The 19,855-nt window shown below is 40.1% G+C and overlaps 1 non-coding gene across 1 annotated transcript; it reads right to left on the minus strand.

Annotated features, from left to right (window-relative positions):
• Window positions 1–1,362: 1,362 nt before the first annotated feature.
• LOC112761720 (small nucleolar RNA R71) lies at window positions 1,363–1,470 on the minus strand. The gene has a single exon (XR_003182101.1). It is a non-coding gene; the product is annotated as a small nucleolar RNA R71 (small nucleolar RNA).
• Window positions 1,471–19,855: the final 18,385 nt, after the last annotated feature.

Here is a 19,855-nt window from a genome sequence, read left to right on the forward strand (position 1 = left end):
TGTTCTTATTATTGGTTATGAGTTTGTAAATTGGGGTTTAGGAAGTAAGGTGGGAATATATTATATGACAAATAAAATAAAATAATAATAATAAAATAGACTCTTGGCAAGGTATGAGAAATTGGAAGTCCAGATTTAGTTATCCTTATCAACAATAATGAAAGTTGAATCTTAATTCCACTTAGTTAACCTTTGCTATAACAAGGGAAGGTCAAGTGACTAATTAGTTAGATCTTTGAATCCTAGTTAATTCCTAAGAAAATATTGGGATTATTAAAGATCAATTCAATTGGCAAGATAACAATTAACAATTATGCTGTTGAATTGGATAACTCCTGAGTTACTGATTTCTTAACCAAAACCAAAAGGAAAAGAGCAGTAATCATGTAAATAAAAGAAAGCAGTCATGAATTGAAATACCTCAAATAACATTAATTAAGAAAATTATATGTAACATGGAAGAGTTCATAAATTATATAAAAATAAAGAACCTGGGATTGCGAGTCACTCCTAAAACTAAGAGAAGTCCTAAATCCTAAGAGAGACAGAGGAGAGAACCTCTCTCAAAACTAATCTAAATAATGAAAAATGAATTATGAGAGCCTCCCCATGAATGGATGCAATTTCTCTCTTTATAGCCTCTAATCTGTGTTTTCTAGGCCACGAACTGGGCCGAAAACAGCCCAGAATTCGCTGGAGAAGAATTCAAACACGCTAATTTCCGTCACTGCGATGCGGCCGCATGGAGCACGCGGTCGTGTCACCTAGCGTCAGTGCAACTATGGCATATTATATATCAAATTGAAGCCCCGGATGTTAGCTTTTCAACGCAACTGGAACCGCATCGTTTGGACCTCTGAAGCTAAACTTATCGCCGTTTGAGTGCAAAGAGGTCAGGCTAGACAGCTTAGCAATTTCTCCAACTTCTTGTATTCCTTCCACTTTTGCATGCTTCCTTTCCATCCTCTGAGCCATTCCTGCCCTGTAATCTCTGAAATCACTCAACACACATATCAAGGCATCTAATGGTAATAAGAGAGGATTAAACATAGGGAACTTAAGGCCAAAGAAGCATGTTTTCAATCAAAGCACATAATTAGGAAGGCAAATGTAAAACCATGCAAATAGTATGAATAAGTGGGTAAAGAGTTGATAAAAACCACTCAATTGAGCACAAGATAAACCATAAAATAGTGGTTTATCAGTGTTCATCCTGACACCTATAGGCTACTTTTGTTCCCTTTCTCACTCAAGGATAAGGCATCTAAATGGCTGGAATCCTTCCCTAAGGAGAGTTTGACAACCTGGAAAGATATGGTGAACAAATTTTTAGCCAGATTCTATCCTCCTCAAAGAATCAATAGGCTGAGAGCTGAGGTTCAAACTTTCAGGCAACAGGATGGTGAGACTCTATATGAAGCATAGGAGAGGTTTAAGGACCTAACAAGGAGGTGTCCACTAGATATGCTCAATGAATGGGTGCAGCTACACATTTTCTATGAAGGCCTTTCTTATGAATCAAAGAAAGCAGTAGACCACTCATCCGGGGGATCTCTGAACAAGAAGAAGACCATTGAGGAGGCCATAGATGTCATTGAAACTGTAGCAGGGAATGACTACTTCTATGCCTCCGAAAGAGGGAACACTAGAGGAGTGATGGAGCTAAACAATGTAGATGCTCTGCTGGCCCAAAACAAGCTCATTACCAAGCAATTAGCTGGCCTCACCAACAAGATGGAGAGGAACCAAGTAGCAGCAATCACCACCTCATCAACAACCCAAGAGGGAGTGAATGCAGAGGCAGAGAGTGAGCAGGAGCAAGCCAACTACATTGGGAATTCACCTAGACAAAATCATGACCCATACTCCAAGACCTACAACCTTGGTTGGAGGAATCACCCAAACTTTGGGTGGGGGAATCAATAAGATCAAAGCCAAGATCAGAGACGTCACAACCCCAACAACAATGCAGCTCACCAACAATTCACACAGAGAACATATCAACACCACCATAACAACACCTCCCCACATCCATATCAAAACCAAAATAACACTCCTCATCCTTCTACCTCCAATCCCAACCTACCATCATCTGATGACAGACTCTCAAGGATTGAGAACCTGCTTGAAGGCATATGCAAAGAGATTCAAGACAACAAGGTGTTCAAGGAGGAAGTGCGAGCAAATTTTAAGAACCAGGGAGACACCATCAAGAGGTTGGAATCTCAAGTGGGGTATCTCTCCGAGCAGATTCCCAAACCTACAGATGGATTCCCAAGTGACACAGAGAAAAATCCGAGAGGTGAAACAAAGAAAGTAAGATGGAAAGATTGCAAGATGGTCACTATAAGTGGTAAGGAGACTGAGGACAAGCCAAACAAGCCGTCAGAACAACTGGAGATACCTCAGCAGAGAAGAAGGAAAAAGATCACCAAGAACCAAAAATCTCACAACAGGAGCTGCTGAGACTCTATGGTGCTGTGGAGAAGAGAATATACTCAAGATTTCTTGACTTGTTTGCATCTCTGCATGTAAACATACCATTCATCAAGATCATCCAACAAATGCCTGAATACATCAAGTATATGAAGGAGCTGCTTCCCAGGAAAAGCTCACTCAAGGGAGGCCAAACTATAGTAATGAACAAGGAGTGCAGTGCCCTCATTCAACCAGATTTGCCTACAAAAAGAAAGGACCAAGGGAGTTTCTACATTCCTTGTGCCATCGGAGAAACCATGTTTGATAAGGGACTTTGTGATTTGGGAGCAAGCATCAACTTAATGCCCTTACCCCTTATGAAGAGGTTGCAGATCAATGAGATAATGCCCACAGATGTAGTCATCAGGCTAGCTGATAAAACTCAAAAACAAGCAATAGGAGTGGTGGAAAATGTGTTGGTAAAGGTTGGGAAATACTTCCTCCCAACAGACTTTGTCATATTGGACATGGAAGAGAGTCGCACTCACCCAATCATATTGGGAAGACCATTCCTAGCTACAGCCAGAGCACTCATAGATGTAGAACGAGGGGAGCTAATTTTGAGGTTCCATGATGAACAACTCAGCTTTAATGTCTTTAAACTCTCACAAGAAACAGATCAAGAGAACAAGGAACCAAGGAAGAATCACAGTGAGATACTGAAGGAAGAAACAAGCACTGAAGCACAACCAGCACATCTGGGAACTCCCTTGATTGATGAACAAGGCAAACAGCAACTGCCACAGCTCAAAGAAAATCAGGAGGAACCTAAACCACCAGAATCATATGAGACCAGTAACCACATTTCCTTAGAGGAGGAGGTCACAAAGAGTAAGACAACATCACAAGGAATAAAGAAGAAGGTACCAAGGAGGTGGAGGAACAAGAAGATCCCTACCAAGGACTTCTCTCCAGGGGATAAAGTGATCTCAGCTTACTTCCCAGATATCCCCCCTGATCTCCCCACTGTACCATCTCAGTTACCTAAGGTCTTCACTATCAACAGAGTTCTCTCCTTGGAACATGTAGAGATCATTGATACAACAAATGGATATAGTCCACAGCAAGAGGGGAGGACTTGAAGCATTATCAACCTCCCTGATGAAGGAGAAACGTCAAGCTAGTGACGCTAAAGAAGCGCTTCATGGGAGGCAACCCATGTTTTATATGCTTTTAGAAAATAGTGAATAAGTCAATATTCATGAATTCTAACCCAAACTTGACAAACACTTGGTGAAATCCTTATTATGCAATATATAGTGAAGAAAAAGTGGTGTTCAAAGCATGCCAAGAAAGCATGAATACAATTCAGAGCATGCTAGTCTTGGAGCCTTGAACAAAACTTTTTCATCACAGTGCTACAAACTAAGTTTGGTGTCACCCAAGGTGCCACCAATGTGCATATAAGGATACACAGTTAGTTAGTTAGTTGGTGTTCATGAATAAACAATCTAGTTCTTTTTCTTTATTATTCTAGCCATAAAGTTTAATTTCTCAATGATATTAATTTTTAGTATTTTATTTTTATAGGAAAAGGGAAAAGAGCATTAAAGGGGATTGATTGGACAATTAAATGAGGAAGGTTCGGATAACACAAAAGGAGAATATTTCACACGTGTCTCAAGGGGGAATGCATTGGGAATGGTTGCCATGCAACATTGGAAGAAGAACAAACTTGGAAACTGAACCAACCCCATCATAAAGTTGGTAATCCTTGTGCTTATTCCATACAAAACCCCATCCGTTCATTATACACCAACCCCATCAATCCACACCTTTCATCTCCTCCTCACTTCCCTATATAAGTGAATCTTACTCCGTACTTCCCCTTCACACCCAAAGTGCTATTTCTCACACTTCACACCTTTGGCATCCAAATTCCTTCATCACACCTTGTTCTAACCAACCAAATTCCTTATCTATCCATACCTTCCACTCTCTTCATACAGCAACTCAAATTCATGGCAGCATCAAGCTCCAAGAGGCAAAAGAGGACGAGCAAGAGGGAGAGCATGGGCAACCTCATGAGTAAAAGGTGGTGGAGTTCCCTCTTTGATCCATTATTTTTTCTATGATTTAAATAAGGAAGATCTTGTATGAAATAGAACATGCTTCCATGTTAGTTTGAACCTTTTTCAATTCTGTCTTTTAAACTTTTTGTTGATTAGGCCTGTGTTTGCTAGTCTGAATGTCATTACTGCATCATTTCCTTACTTACTTGTATGCTTGTCCTTTTGAATCAAATGAAAAGAGAATGAGTGTTTTATAAAAGACCAGAGTGGAGTTCATACTATGGAGTAAGTTCCTAAGTTTGTGGTGTAATCATAAGTTAGCTAAGTTGGTTCACCAACAAGGTGGGAAGACAACTATCTGTCCTAAATCATATGCTTTGAATACACCGCATGAGACTAGCTAAATAACAAGATCCTAATAAGAAAAAGGGAAAGAACAATCAAAGTTGAAGAATAAAAGAAAAATAGCAAGAAAAGAGGCTAGGCACCAAGGGTTTGAGTCTTGAGGGATGTGTCTGTGGTGTTCCTGTACCAAGGATCTGCTTGGATTACTAAGCTCTCAGGGGTGCTTTATCACCTGGTAACTTGGGTTAACTAACCCGGGATTATCAGCTGAAAGTCCACTATCAAGAGCAATCTTTGCTACAGAACATTTAGTAACCCAAAGAGGTACTGGACACCAAGACCTCAAGGAAAGAAAATAAACAAACCATGTGCCTGTGGTGTGTATGTATGGGGGAGAGACTTGAGGAAGTAAGTCCTTAGGGGTGCTTCAACACCTAGCACCTTGAACCAACTGGTTCGGGAGTGTTGGCTGAAAGCTTATTTTAAAGAGTTGCCCCCTTACAGAGCACTTAGCCTAAGAACACAAATAAGCCCTAAATTGACAAGAAACAAAAGGGATCAATGAATAAAAGTCTCATGGGATGCAAGCAAAGTGAGTATTCTAGGACATGATAAAGGTCTGAAAGCCAGTGAAGGAATGAACCTAAGTTGCTATGCATGAAACCACCATAAAACCAGGGACATGACATTCACAAGAATGACTCATTTTCTCTTGGCATTCCATTCATCTTTCTCTTGTTCCATTACTTCCTTAGGGACAAGCAAGCTTTAAGTTTGGTGTTGTGATGCCAGGGCATTTTGGACAGTTTCACTGACCTTTTCTTTACTGTTTTTAAGGTAGTTTCAATCATTTTCTTAGAAAATAAGCTAGTTTTGGGTAGATATTCACTTACATCTTGATTCAAGCATACATTGTGCACTTTACATGATTTCATGAGAATTTTTGCATGAATTATATGACAAATTAGAGGATGCATGTCTCATGATTTGGATTAGAACTTTGATGCACTTTATTGCTTGATTTCAGGACAAAGGAAGCAAGGAAGAACCACGTTAGCAGCCACATTAGTCTAACTAACGTGACCACTAACGTGGAGTGGGAGCTAGCTCGCAACGTTAAAAGTAATCGCCAATAACGCCCTCGAAGCCATCATAACCTACGTTAAGAGTCACGTTAACTAAGTTAACGTGAACTCTAACATGGAAGAAAGAAAATGGAGCCAAGTTAATGACACTTACCTTTGTCACTAACGTTGGACCAAGCTCATAAGTGGCCACGTTAAGAGCTACGTTAACTCAGTTAACGTGGACTCTAACGTTAAGAAGCAAAAGAGAAGCCAACGTTAGTGACATTCACCTTTGTCACTAACGTTGGCCAAGCCTCCATAAGCCACGTTAACTCCCACGTTAACTTAGTTAACGTGGAAGCTAACGTGGAGAGAGCAATTGATAGCCAACGTTAGTGACACTTACCTTTGTCACTAACGTTGGGGTGAACCACCAAGAGCCACCATGAGCAACGTTAACTCCCACGTTAACTTAGTTAACATGGAAGCTAACGTGGATAAAGAGATGATGAGCCAACGTTAGTGTCACTCACCTTTGCCACTAACGTTGGAGATGGCTAGCATGATTGCGTTAGAAGCCACGTTAACTTAGTTAACGTGGACTCTAACGTGGGAAATAGGGACACATTGGAACGTTAGTGAAAAAGGTAAGTGTCACTAATGTTCTCGAAGGATTGGCATTACTACATTAGAAGCCACGTTAACCTAGTTAACGTGGACGCTAACGTAGGGACAAGGGAGGACTCTCCACGTTATTGGGAAAGGTATGTCCCAATAACGTGTACGAAGGACCAAGAGGCAAAGTTAGTGGTCACGTTAGTACCACTAACGTTGAAGTCAACGTGATCATATTTGGGTTAGGAACGTTAGTGAAAAAGGTGATTGTCACTAACGTTCTCGAACCCACACTTTCACTTAACGTTGACACCACCAACGTCCTGAGTCAAAGTCCCTGCCTACTTCACCTTTTCTCTCTGCAAGCAAAGCTAAGCCCAATGAAAAGGATAACTGCTTCAAACTCAAAATTCAGAGGCCCATACCCAAGACTTGAAGAGCCAACTAGAAGATCGGAAGAGTAGTATATATAGGAGTAGCTTTGAATTAGTTTGGGGAGTGGGAAACTTTAGGGAGCCTTTGGCATAGAACTACTCTCTATATTTTACTTTCTCTGCACTGTAGTTTTACTTTCATCATGTATTCTCTATCTTGGTTTTTATTTTCCAGAGCTATGAACAACTAAACCCCTTTCATTGGGTTAGGGAGCTCTGTTGTAATTTGATGGATCAATATTAGTTTTCATTCTCCTGCTTCTATCTTTTCTCTTGAATTTACTAGAAAGCTTTCGATCTTCATCCAATTGGGTAGTTATCTTGGAAAAGAAGCTATTCATACTTGGATCTCTTCTGAACCTTGAAAGAGGAACGAAGAGATCATGCTAGAAATGCTTTCTCATGCTGGACCAAATTGTGTTTGGATGGATATGTGACTATAATCCTACCAACACTTGATTTGGGAAATGCATGTGGTATAATCAGTGACCATACTTCATCTCTTCTCATGAGAAATTGACCAAGGAATTGGCTATTGATCAAGATTTGAGAGATTGAATTACCAAGAAATTGGAATTCGATCACTTAAGATTGCCAAGGAGATCAATGAATGCATTGATTGAGAAAATGATGAAAATGAACATGATCCGGAGAATGCAACATCTCCTGAGCCCAATGAACTCCCCATTTCTGATCTTACCCATTCTCTTTAATTTCTCCCATTTACTTTTATGAGCAATTACCCCATTTCCGTTTAAGATTCTGCAATTTAATTTGCACCATTTACATTCAGCTCTTTATTTCTAGCATTTACTGTTTCTGCTATTTACTTTCCCACCATTTAATTTTCTGCAAATCTCAAATCAAATTCTGGTTCGCTCAACTAGAACATTCCTCTAATTAAAGTTGCTTGATCAATCAATCTCTGTGGGATTCGACCTCACTCTATTGTGAGTTTTTACTTGACGACAAATTCGGTACACTTGCCGAAGAAAATTTGTTGAGAGACAAGTTTTGTGCGTATCACTAAGAGTTACAAGATAACTATAGATTGCTTCAAGCCAACAATCTCTGTGGGATTCGACCCTTACTCACGTAAGGTATTACTTGGACGACCCAATGCACTTGCTGGTTAGTGGTACAAGTTGTGAAAAGTGTGATTCACAATTTGTGCACCACCGACCTGTTTGCTTGGACCCCGGCCGACTTGCCGCGGATAAACCCAGAAATTATATGCCACAAACTTTCTCTAGATCCAAAGGCTCGTCCAATAAAACAAAAGAAAAGACACCTAAGACAGGAAAAAACAGAGGCCACTTTCAAAGAAACATAAAAATTACTAAGTGCAGGATTCATTCGAGAAATCCGCTTCACATCCTGGCAAGCAAATGTTGTCATGGTAAAAAATAACTCCAAAAAATGGCGAATGTGTGTTGACTTTACCGACCTAAACAGGGCTTGACCAAAAGACTCCTACCCATTACCATGCATTTACAAGCTCGTAGATAACACTTCTGGTTACAAAGTCTTAAGCTTCATGGATGCCTATTCAGGCTATAACCAAATACTCATGCACCCTTCAGATGAGCACAAAACTGCCTTTATAACCGAACATGTGAATTTATGCTATAAGGTAATGCCTTTTTGTCTTAAAAATATTGGTGCCACCTATCAACGATTAATGGATAAAGTATTTCAAAACCAGATCGGCAAAAATATGGAAGTATACATAGACGACGTGGTTGTCAAGTCAGAAAATGTAAAAGCCCATCTGTCCAACCTCAAAGAAGTCTTCAAGCAATTAAGGAAGTATAACATGCGCCTAGATGCCAAAAAGTGTATGATGAGCGGATATTCTATACGCTTTTTGGGGTTAATTTCATATAGTTTTTAGTATGTTTTAGTTAGTTTTTAGTTTATTTTCATTAGTTTTTAGGAAAAATTCATATTTCTGGACTTTACTATGAGTTGTGTGTTTTTCTGTAATTTCAGGTATTTTTCTGACTGAAATTGAGGGAGCTGAGCAAAAATCTGATTCAGGCTGAAAAAGGACTACTGATGCTGTTGGATTCTGACCTCCCTGCACTCAAAGTGGATTTTTTGGAGCTACAAAACTCGAAATGGCGCGCTTTCAATTGCATTAAAAATTAGACATCCAGGGCTTTCCAGCAATATATAATAGTCCATACTTTGCTCAAGGATAGACGACGTAAACTGGCGTTCAACGCCAGTTCTCTGCCTAATTCTGGCGCCCAGCGCCAGAAAAGGATTAAAAGTTGGAGTTCAACGCCAGAAATGGATCAAAACCTGGCGTTGAATGCCCAAAATGGCCTTATACACGTGAATTGCTCAAGTCTCAGCCCCAGCACACACCAAGTGGGCCCCAAAAATGGATCTCTGCATCATCTGTCATAGTCTACTCAATTTCTGTAAACCTAGGCTACTAGTTTAGTATTTAAACAACTTTTAGAGACTTATTTTGTATCTCATGACATTTTAGATCTGAACTTTGTACTCTTTAACGGCATGAGTCTCTAAACTCCATTGTTGGGGGTGAGGAGCTCTGCTGTGTCTCGATGAATTGATGCAAGTATTTCTGTTTTCCATTCAAACATGCGCGTTCCTATCTAAGATATCCATTCGTGCCTAACTATGGAGAAGGTGATGATCAGTGACACTCATCACCTTCCTCAATCCATGAACGTGTGTCTGACAATCACCTCCGTTCTACATCAGATTGAATGAATATCTCTTAGATTCCTCAATCAGAATCTCCGTGGTATAAGCTAGATTGATGGCGGCATTCATGAGAATCCGGAAAGTCTAAACCTTGTCTGTGGTATTCCGAGTAGGATTCAGGGATTGAATGACTGTGACGAGCTTCAAACTCGCGAGTGCTGGGCGTAGTGACAGACGCAAAAGGAGGGTGAATCCTATTCCAGCATGATCGGGAACCTCAGATGATTAGTCGTGCTGTGACAGAGCATTTGGACCATTTTCACAAGAGGAGGGGATGTAACCATTGACAACGGTGATGCCCCAACACACAGCTTGCCATAGAAGGATGTGCATGCGTGAATCAGAGGACAAAGGAAAGCAGAGATTCAGAAGACAAAGCATCTCCAAAACTCTAACATATTCTCCATTACTGCATAACAAGTAACCTTTAACCCATGCTCTCTTGTTTATTCGCAATTCAACTGATAAATATAATTGACTTCCTGGCTAAGAATTGCTAGATAACCATAGATTGCTTCAAACCAACAATCTCCGTGGGATTCGACCCTTACTCACGTAAGGTATTACTTGGACGACCCAGTGCACTTGCTGGTTAGTGGTACGAGTTGTGAAAAGTGTGATTCACAATTTGTGCACCAAGTTTTTGGCGCCGTTGCCGGGAATTGTTTGTGTTTGGACAACTAACGGTTTATTTTGTTGCTTAGATTAGAAAAAATTTCTCTTTTTTAGTTTAGAGTCTCTTATTGTTGTCGGGTTAAAATTTTAGAACCCTTATTTTCCTTTTCTTAAAATCTTTTTCAAAAAAATAATAATAATAATAATAATTTTTCTATTAAATCCTGTGCCAAAATTTATGTTTGGTGTTTTTTTGTTGATTTTTCTTAACATTTTCGAAAATTTATTCTGGTTTTCTAAAAATTTTAAGTTTGGTGTTCTTCCTTTGTGTTTTTGTGTTCTTGCGAATCTTCAAAGTGTTCTTGAGTTTTCCTTGTGTCTTGATCTTAAAATTTTTAAGTTTGGTGTTCCTTGGTGTTTTTCCCTCCTAAAAATTTTCGAAAACAAGGAGCATTAGATCTAAAAATTTTAAATCTTGTGCTATCTTATTATTTTTCTCTCTCTTCTTAAAATTCAAAAATATCTTTTCTCTCTATTTTAAAACATCTTTTCAAAATCTATTTCTAAAATTCAGATTTTTATTTAAAAATTTAAAACCTTTTTCAAAATTCATCATATCCTTTTTAAAATCTCCTAACCACTTTCTCTCTCCTCACTTTTTCAAAAATCTTTCACTCATTTTTATTTATTTTATTTTGATTTATTTTGTTTCCGAAATAAATAAATAAATAAATAAATAAAAATATTTTTTCTATTTTACATCATCTCCCTTTCTCCATCATGGACCTAAGCGGAAATGAACAGTCTAGGAGGATTCTGGGGTCATATTCTAACCCCTCTACTGCTTCATATGGGAGTAGTATCTGCATACCCTCCATTGGAGTCAGTAGCTTTGAGTTGAATCCTCAGCTCATTATCATGGTGCAGCAAAGTTGCCAATATTCCGGTCTTCCACAGGAAGAACCTACAGAGTTTCTGGCATAGTTTCTACAGATTGCTGACACAGTACATGATAAAGGAATAGATCAGGATGTCTACAGACTATTACTGTTTCCATTTGCTGTAAAAGATCAAGCTAAGAGGTGGTTGAATAACCAACCTAAGGCCAGCATAAGGACATGGAAACAGCTAACAAAAAAATTTCTGAATCAATACTTTCCCCCAAAACGGATGACACAGCTAAGGCTGGATATCCAAGGCTTCAAACAAGGAGATAATGAATCTCTTTATGATGCCTGGGAGAGATACAAAGAGATGCTACGAAAATGCCCCTCTGAAATGTTTTCAGAGTGGGTTCAGTTAGACATCTTCTATTATGGGCTTGCAGAAGGAGCTCAGATGTCTTTGGATTAATCAGCTGGTGGATCTATCCACATGAGAAAGACAATTGAAGAAGCTCAAGAGCTCATTGATACAGTTGGCAGGAATCAGCATCTGTACCTAAGCAGTGACCCTTCCATGAAAGAAGAGGTTAAAATAGCAAATGCTGAACTCAGTCCTGTAAAACAAGCTGCTGAATTCAATCAGCAATTGGACTTTCTAACAAAGCAGTTAGCCGAATTCAAAGATAGACTACAAGAGACAAGGATGGCTAATATACATATGGACGAACAGTTTAAGCAAACAAAGCAGCAGCTGTCAAGGCAAATAACAGAAGAATGCCAAGCAGTTCAACTAAGAAGTGGGAAAACATTAAACACCCCACCTCAAGGCAGCAAAAAGCTAAGAAATGAGCAAACCAACCAAAATTCACCTGAGGACAGTAAGAGCCCAGGGAAGAGTAATTCTGGAACTAAAACGCCAGAAATTTGGTGGAAGGCTGGCACTGAACGCCCAGACCATGCTCAGGACTGGCGTTCAACGCCAGAAACAAGGCAGGACTGGCGTTCAACGCCAGAAATAGGCAAGGATCTGGCGTTGAACGCCCAAAATGGGCAAGATCTGGCACTGAACGCCCAAAATGGGCACAGTTCTGGCGTTCAGACGCCAGGAACAGACAAGGAGTTGGCATCTAACGTCACTCCAGTCTCTAACTCTGGCACTCAATTGCCAGTGAGGGATCAGACACACACAAATGCTGAAAGCAACCCCTCTAAAAAGGCTTCTTCAACCACTTCTGTAGGCAATAAACCTACAGCAACTAAGGTTGAAGAATATAAAGCCAAGATACCTTATCCTCAAAAACTCCGGAAAGAGGAGAAGGATAAGCAATTTGCTCGCTTTGCAGATTATCTCAGGACTCTTGAAATAAAGATTCCATTTGCAGAAGCACTTGAGCAAATACCTTCTTATGCCAAGTTCATGAAAGAGATCTTGAGTCATAAAAAGGATTGGAGAGAAACAGAAAGAGTTCTCCTCACTGAAGAATGCAGTGCAGTCATTCTGAAAAGCTTTCCTGAGAAGCTTAAAGACCCTGGGAGCTTTCTGATACCATGCATATTAGAAGGTCAATGCACCAAGACAGCTTTATGCGATCTTGGGGCAAGCATCAACCTAATACCTGCGTCCACTATCAGAAAGCTTGGCTTAACTGAAGAAGTTAAACCAACCCGGATATGTCTCCAACTTGCTGATGGCTCCACTAAATACCCATCAGGCGTGATTGAAGACATGATTGTCAGAGTTGGGCCATTCGCCTTTCCCACTGACTTTGTTGTGCTGGAAATGGAGGAGCACAAGAGTGCTACTCTCATTCTAGGAAGACCTTTCCTAGCAACTGGACGATCCCTCATTGACGTCCAACAGGGGGAAATAACCCTGAGAGTCAATGATGATGAGTTTAAGTTGAACGCTGTCAAAGCCATGCAGCATCCTGACACATCAAAAGACTGCATGAAAGTTGATCTTATTGACTCTTTGGTAGAAGAGATCAACATGGCTGAGAGTCTCGAATCAGAGTTGAAAAACATCTTTAAAGATGTTCAGCCTGATTTAGAGGATTCAAAGGACATGAAAGAGCCTCTGAAAATTTTTCTGGAAGAAGAAAAACCTCCTAAACCCGAGCTCAAGCCATTACCACCATCCTTGAAATATGCATTTCTGGGAGAAGGTGACACTTTTCCAATGATCATAAGCTCTGCCTTAAATTCACAGGAAGAGGAAGCACTTATTCAAGTGCTAAGGACACACAAGACAGCTCTTGGGTGGTCCATAGGTGACCTTAAGGGCATAAGCCCAGCTAGATGCATGCACAAAATCTTATTGGAGGATAATGCTAAACCAGTGGTTCAACCACAGAGGTGGCTAAATCCAGCCATGAAAGAAGTGGTGCAGAAAGAGGTCACCAAATTACTAGAGGCTGGGATTATTTATCCTATTTCTGATAGCCCCTGGGTGAGCCCTGTCCAAGTCGTCCCAAAAAAGGGAGGCATGACAGTGATTCATAATGAAAAAAATGAACTGGTTCCTACAAGAACAGTTACAGGGTGGCGCATATGTATTGACTACAGAAGGCTCAATACAGCCACCAGAAAGGATCATTTTCCTTTACCATTCATAGACCAGATGCTAGAAAGACTAGCAGGTCATGATTATTACTACTTTTTGGACGGCTACTCAGGCTATAACCAGATTGCAGTAGATCCTCAGGATCAAGAGAAAACAGCATTCACATGTCCATCTGGAGTGTTTGCTTATAGAAGGATGCCATTTGGGCTGTGTAATGCGCCTGCAACCTTCCAGAGATGCATGCTCTCTATTTTCTCTGATATGATGGAAAAATTTCTGGAAGTCTTCATGGATGACTTCTCAGTATATGGAGACTCATTCAGCTCCTGTCTTGATCACCTGAAACTTGTTCTAAAAAGATGCCAAGAAACCAACCTAGTTTTAAACTGGGAAAAATGTCACTTCATGGTGACTGAAGGGATTGTTCTTGGGCATAAAATTTCAAACAAGGGAATAGAGGTAGATCGAGCAAAAATAGAGGTAATTGAAAAATTACCACCACCTGCCAATGTTAAGACAATCAGAAGCTTTCTGGGGCACGCAGGATTCTATAGGAGGTTTATAAAGGATTTCTCAAAAATCGCAAAACCTCTAAGCAATCTGCTAGCTGCTGACACGCCATTTGTGTTTGACACAGAGTGCCTGCAGGCATTTGAAACGCAGAAAGCTAAGCTGGTCACAGCACCAGTCATTTCTACACCAGACTGGACATTACCATTTGAGCTAATGTGTGATGCTAGTGATCACGCCATTGGTGCAGTGTTGGGACAGAGGCATGATAAGCTTCTGCACATCATTTATTACGCCAGTCGCGTTCTAAATGATGCCCAGAAAAATTACACAACCACAGAAAAAGAATTACTTGCAGTGGTTTACGCCATTGACAAGTTCAGATCATATTTAGTAGGATCAAAAGTGATTGTGTATACTGATCATGCTGCTCTTAAATATCTACTCACAAAGCAGGATTCAAAACCCAGGCTCATCAGATGGGTGTTGCTTCTGCAAGAGTTTGATATAGAAATAAGAGACAGAAAAGGGACAGAGAACCAAGTGGCTGATCATCTATCCCGGATAGAGCCAGTAGAAGGGATGCCCCTCCCTTCTCTTGAGATCTCTGAGACTTTTCCAGATGAGCATTTATTTTCCATTTAGGAAACACTATGGTTTGCCGATATTGCAAACTATAAAGCTGCAAGGTTCATACCCAAGGAGTACAACAGGATACAAAAGAAAAAATTAATTACTGATGCAAAGTACTACTTGTGGGATGAACCTTATCTCTTTAAGAGATGTGCAGACGGAATAATCCGTAGGTGTGTACCTAGAGAAGAAGCACAGAGGATCCTGTGGCATTGCCACGGATCTCAATATGGAGGCCATTTCGGAGGTGAGCAAACAGCCACCAAGGTCCTCCAATGTGGCTTCTATTGGCCCACAATCTATAAAGATTCCCGAGAGTTTGTACGTAACTGTGACAGTTGCCAAAGAGCTGGTAATCTGCCTCATGGTTACGCCATGCCTCAACAAGGAATCTTGGAAATTGAGTTGTTTGACATATGGGGAATTGACTTCATGGGACCTTTCCCACCATCATACTCAAACACTTATATTCTGGTAGCAGTTGACTATGTATCAAAATGGGTTGAGGCCATTGCCACACCCACCAATGATACTAAAACAGTGCTGAAGTTCCTCCAGAAATATATCTTTAGCAGGTTTGGTGTCCCTAGAGTACTCATCAGTGATGGGGGCACTCACTTCTGCAATAAACAGCTTTACTCTGCCATGGTTCGGTATGGGATTCGCCACAAGGTGGCTACTCCATATCATCCACAAACTAATGGGCAAGATGAAGTCTCTAACAGAGAATTAAAGAGAATCCTGGAATGGACAGTAAATACCCATAGAAAGGATTGGGCACGGAGCTTGGATGATGCTCTGTGGGCTTACAGAACAGCATTCAAGACCCCTATAGGGACCTCTCCATACCAACTCATGTATGGTAAGGCATGTCACCTGCCCGTGGAACTGGAACATAAGGCCTACTGGGCAACCAGATTCCTAAACTTTGATGCCAAATTAGCAGGAGAAAAATGATTGCTCCAGCTAAATGAGCTAGAGGAATTCAGATTCACAGCTTTCGAAAATGCCAAGCTTTATAAAGAGAAATCAAAAAAGTGGTATGACAGAAAGCTGTCATCTAGAATCTTTGAACCAGGACAGAAGGTTCTGTTGTTTAACTCTAGACTCAGGCTATTCTCCGGGAAACTGAAATCCCAGTGGAGAGGACCATATGTGATTACAAGTGTATCACCATATGGTTATGTGGAGCTTCAAGATATTAATTCTGATAAGAAGTTCATTGTCAATGGACAGAGAATCAAGCACTATCTTGAAGGCAACATTGAGCAAGAGTGCTCAAGGCTGAAGTTAGATTAAAAGCTCAGCAAGGTCCAGCGAAAGACAATAAAGAAGCGCTTGCTGGGAGGCAACCCAGCCATGGGGCAACAATCCTCTAAGCATTTTGCCCTATTTTTATTTTTATTTGTTTATATACAGTTCACTGACACTAAGGTGAGGAATCATTTGTATAAATCCACAGAGTTACAGAAGGACTCGGCACACAAAACAGAGAAAAAGAGCTCACTGGCAAGAAAACGCCCGTAAAAGTGTATTTTGGGCGTTCAACGCCCAAAATGGGCATCCACTGGGCGTTGAACGCCAGTAATGGTAGCAATCTGGGCGTTCAACGCCAGAAATAGGCACCCACTGGGCGTTGAACGCCAGTAATGGCAGCAGCTGGGCGTTGAACGCCCAGGAGAGCAGCATTTGGGCGTTGAACGCCCAAAACAGGCAGTGTTTGGGCGTTCAAACGCTAGGATGGCAGGGAGGAGACAAAACTCATTTTTCTTCAAATTTTTTCATTCTAAATCTTGATTTTCATACTTTAATACATGATTTCTTACATAAACATGTTAAGAACCCTGATTTCTAAAATCCCTAATTTCTAAAAACCCTACCTTAAAAATATCAAATGTATTTTAATCCATAAGCACCAGGCCTCTTTGCAAATTCAATCCAACTCTTTTCAAAACTTTTTTTTACAAATCTATCTTTTTAACTCATCAATATCTTTTTCAAAACCTCCACTTTATCTTTTTCAAAATCTAAATCTATCTTTTTCAAAAATCTTTCAAATCCTCTCAATTTTAAACTATATCTTCTCTTATCATATCTTCTATCTTATCTTTTCCAAATAAATCTTTTTATCATATCTTTATCTCTTTTTTTTCGAAAAAAAAAAACCCACCCCCCGCCTATAAATTTTAGTTCGGCCTCCCTCCCCTCCCATCAACAATTGCACCTAGCTTTCCTTCTATCCCTCTCCTTTCTTTTCTTTTGCTTGAGGACAAGCAAACCTCTAAGTTTGGTGTGTTTATCCGCAATCACTAAGATCATGGCTCCCAAAGGAAAACAACCCACTCCAAGAGGCAAGAAAGAGAGCGTTCCAAAACCACTTTGGAATCAAGGGAAGTTCTTATCTAAAGAACATTCAGACCATTATAACAAAATAATGGGTCTGAGATCAGTGATCCCGGAAGTTAGATTCAATCTGAAAGAAGATGAATATCCGGAGATCCAGGAGCAAATTCGAATCAGGAACTGGGAAGTCCTAGCTAATCCTGAAACGAAAGTGGGAAAGAATATGGTCTAGGAGTTCTATGCTAATATGTGGCAGACTGACAAGTAAAAACTATCTGGAACTGCTTTCTATGAATATCGGACCATGGTCAGAGGAAAGATTGTTCATACCATCCCTGATAAGATCAGAGAGATCTTAAAGCTACCTCAGCTGAAAGACGATCCAGACTCCTTCAACAGGAGAATGATGAGAACAGACAAGGACCTGGATAAGATTCTAGAGGACATATATATCCCTGGAGCCAGGTGGACCACCAATACAAAGGGTGTCCCAAATCAACTCAAGAGAGAGGATCTCAAACCAGTCGCCAGAGGATGGCTGGACTTCATTGGGCATTCTCTGTTGCCTACTAGCAACCGTTCTGAAGTCACAGTTAAAAGAGCAGTGATGATTCATTGCATCATGATGGGAAAGGAAGTGGAGGTTCATCAGCTGATCTCAGATGAATTCTACAAAATTGCTAACAAAAATTCTAAAGAGGCCAGGTTGGCTTATCCAAGCGTGATTTCTCTGCTCTGCAAGGACGCCGGAGTAAGAATGGGAATAACTGAGTATATCTCAGTTGAGAAACCAATCACCAAAGCATCAATGGAAAAATAACAAGCGCAGAAGGATCCCACCAAGAAGAAAACACAGGAATTTCTCCTAGAAATCCCTCAATCTGAATACTGGGAGTATCTTGAGACGTCTGTCACCAAGATACGGGAAGCTATGGAGCAAATAATAAAAGAACAGAAGGAACACAGTCAAATGCTGACCTATATGTTTAAAGAACAAGAGGAGCAAGGGCGTGACTTAAGGGAATTGAAGCGCCAGAAGTTTTCTCTTGAAGAATCAAGCACCCCACGGATCAGAGGAACACCTATTTCCCAGAACAAAGGTTGTTAAATTCCAATTTCTGCTTTAACTCTGTGATAGTGTCGTTATAGAAGTTCACCTTAGGAGTCATATAGTAGTAATTAGTATCTATTTTGATTTTATCCCCAATTAAGCCATAGTTTATTTTTCTCATCATCAGCAAACATGAATACAATAGTAGATCTTTTGAATAAGAGGCAATAAAATTTCGAGTTTTAATAAGAGAAATTCTCATTAGTTGCATGTGGTGGCAATACTTTCTGTCTTCTGAATGAATGCTTGAACAGTGCATATGTCTTTTGAATTTGTTGTTTAAGACTGTTAAATATGTTGGCTCTTGAAAGAATGGTGAACATGAGACATGTTATTGATAATTTGAAAAATCATAAAAATGATTCTTGAAGCAAGAAAAAGCAGCAAAAAAAAAAGCAGAAAAAGCCAATAGCCCTTAAAATCAAAAGGCAAGGGTAATAAAAAGGATCCCAAGGCTTTGAGCATCAGTGGATAGGAGGGCCTAAGGGAATAAAATCCTGGCCTAAGCAGCTAAATCAAGCTGTCCCTAACCATGTGCTTGTGGCGTGAAGGTGTCAAGTGAAAACTTGAGACTGAGCGGTTAAAGTCAAGGTCCAAAGCAGAAAGAAGAGTGTGCTTCAGAACTCTGGACACCTCTAATTGGGGACTTTAGCAAAGCTGAGTCACAATCTAAAGGGTTCACCCAATTATGTGTCTGTGGCATTTATGTATCCGGTGGTAATACTGGAAAATAAAGTGCTTAGGGCCACAGCCAAGACTCATGAAATAGCTGTGTTCAAGAATCATCATACTAAAATAGGAGAATCAATAACACTATCTGAATTCTAAGTTCTTATAGATGCCAATCACTCTGAGCTTCAATGGATAAAGTGAGATGCCAAAACTGCTCGGAAGCAAAAAGCTACTAGTCCCGCTCATCTAATTAGAATCTGAGCTTCACTCAAAAAACTCTGAGATATTCTTGCTTCTCAACCTATTAGTCTTCTATTTTATTTGTCTAGTTGCTTGAGGACAAGCAACAGTTTAAGTTTGGTGTTGTGATGAGCGGATATTCTATACGCTTTTTGGGGTTAATTTCATATAGTTTTTAGTATGTTTTAGTTAGTTTTTAGTTTATTTTCATTAGTTTTTAGGAAAAATTCATATTTCTGGACTTTACTATGAGTTGTGTGTTTTTCTGTAATTTCAGGTATTTTTCTGACTGAAATTGAGCGAGCTGAGCAAAAATCTGATTCAGGCTGAAAAAGGACTGCTGATGCTGTTGGATTCTGACCTCCCTGCACTCAAAGTAGATTTTCTGGAGCTACAAAACTCGAAATGGCTCGCTTCCAATTGCATTGGAAATTAGACATCCAGGGCTTTCCAGCAATATATAATAGTCCATACTTTGCTCAAGTATAGACGACGTAAACGGGCATTCAACACCAGTTCTCTGCCCAATTCTGGCGTCCAGCGCCAGAAAAGGATTAAAAGTTGGAGTTCAACGCCAGAAATGGATCCAAACCT

The sequence above is a fragment of the Arachis hypogaea genome, chromosome 16 (assembly GCF_003086295.3).
Source record: "Arachis hypogaea cultivar Tifrunner chromosome 16, arahy.Tifrunner.gnm2.J5K5, whole genome shotgun sequence".
Classification (NCBI taxonomy): Eukaryota; Viridiplantae; Streptophyta; class Magnoliopsida; order Fabales; family Fabaceae; genus Arachis; species Arachis hypogaea.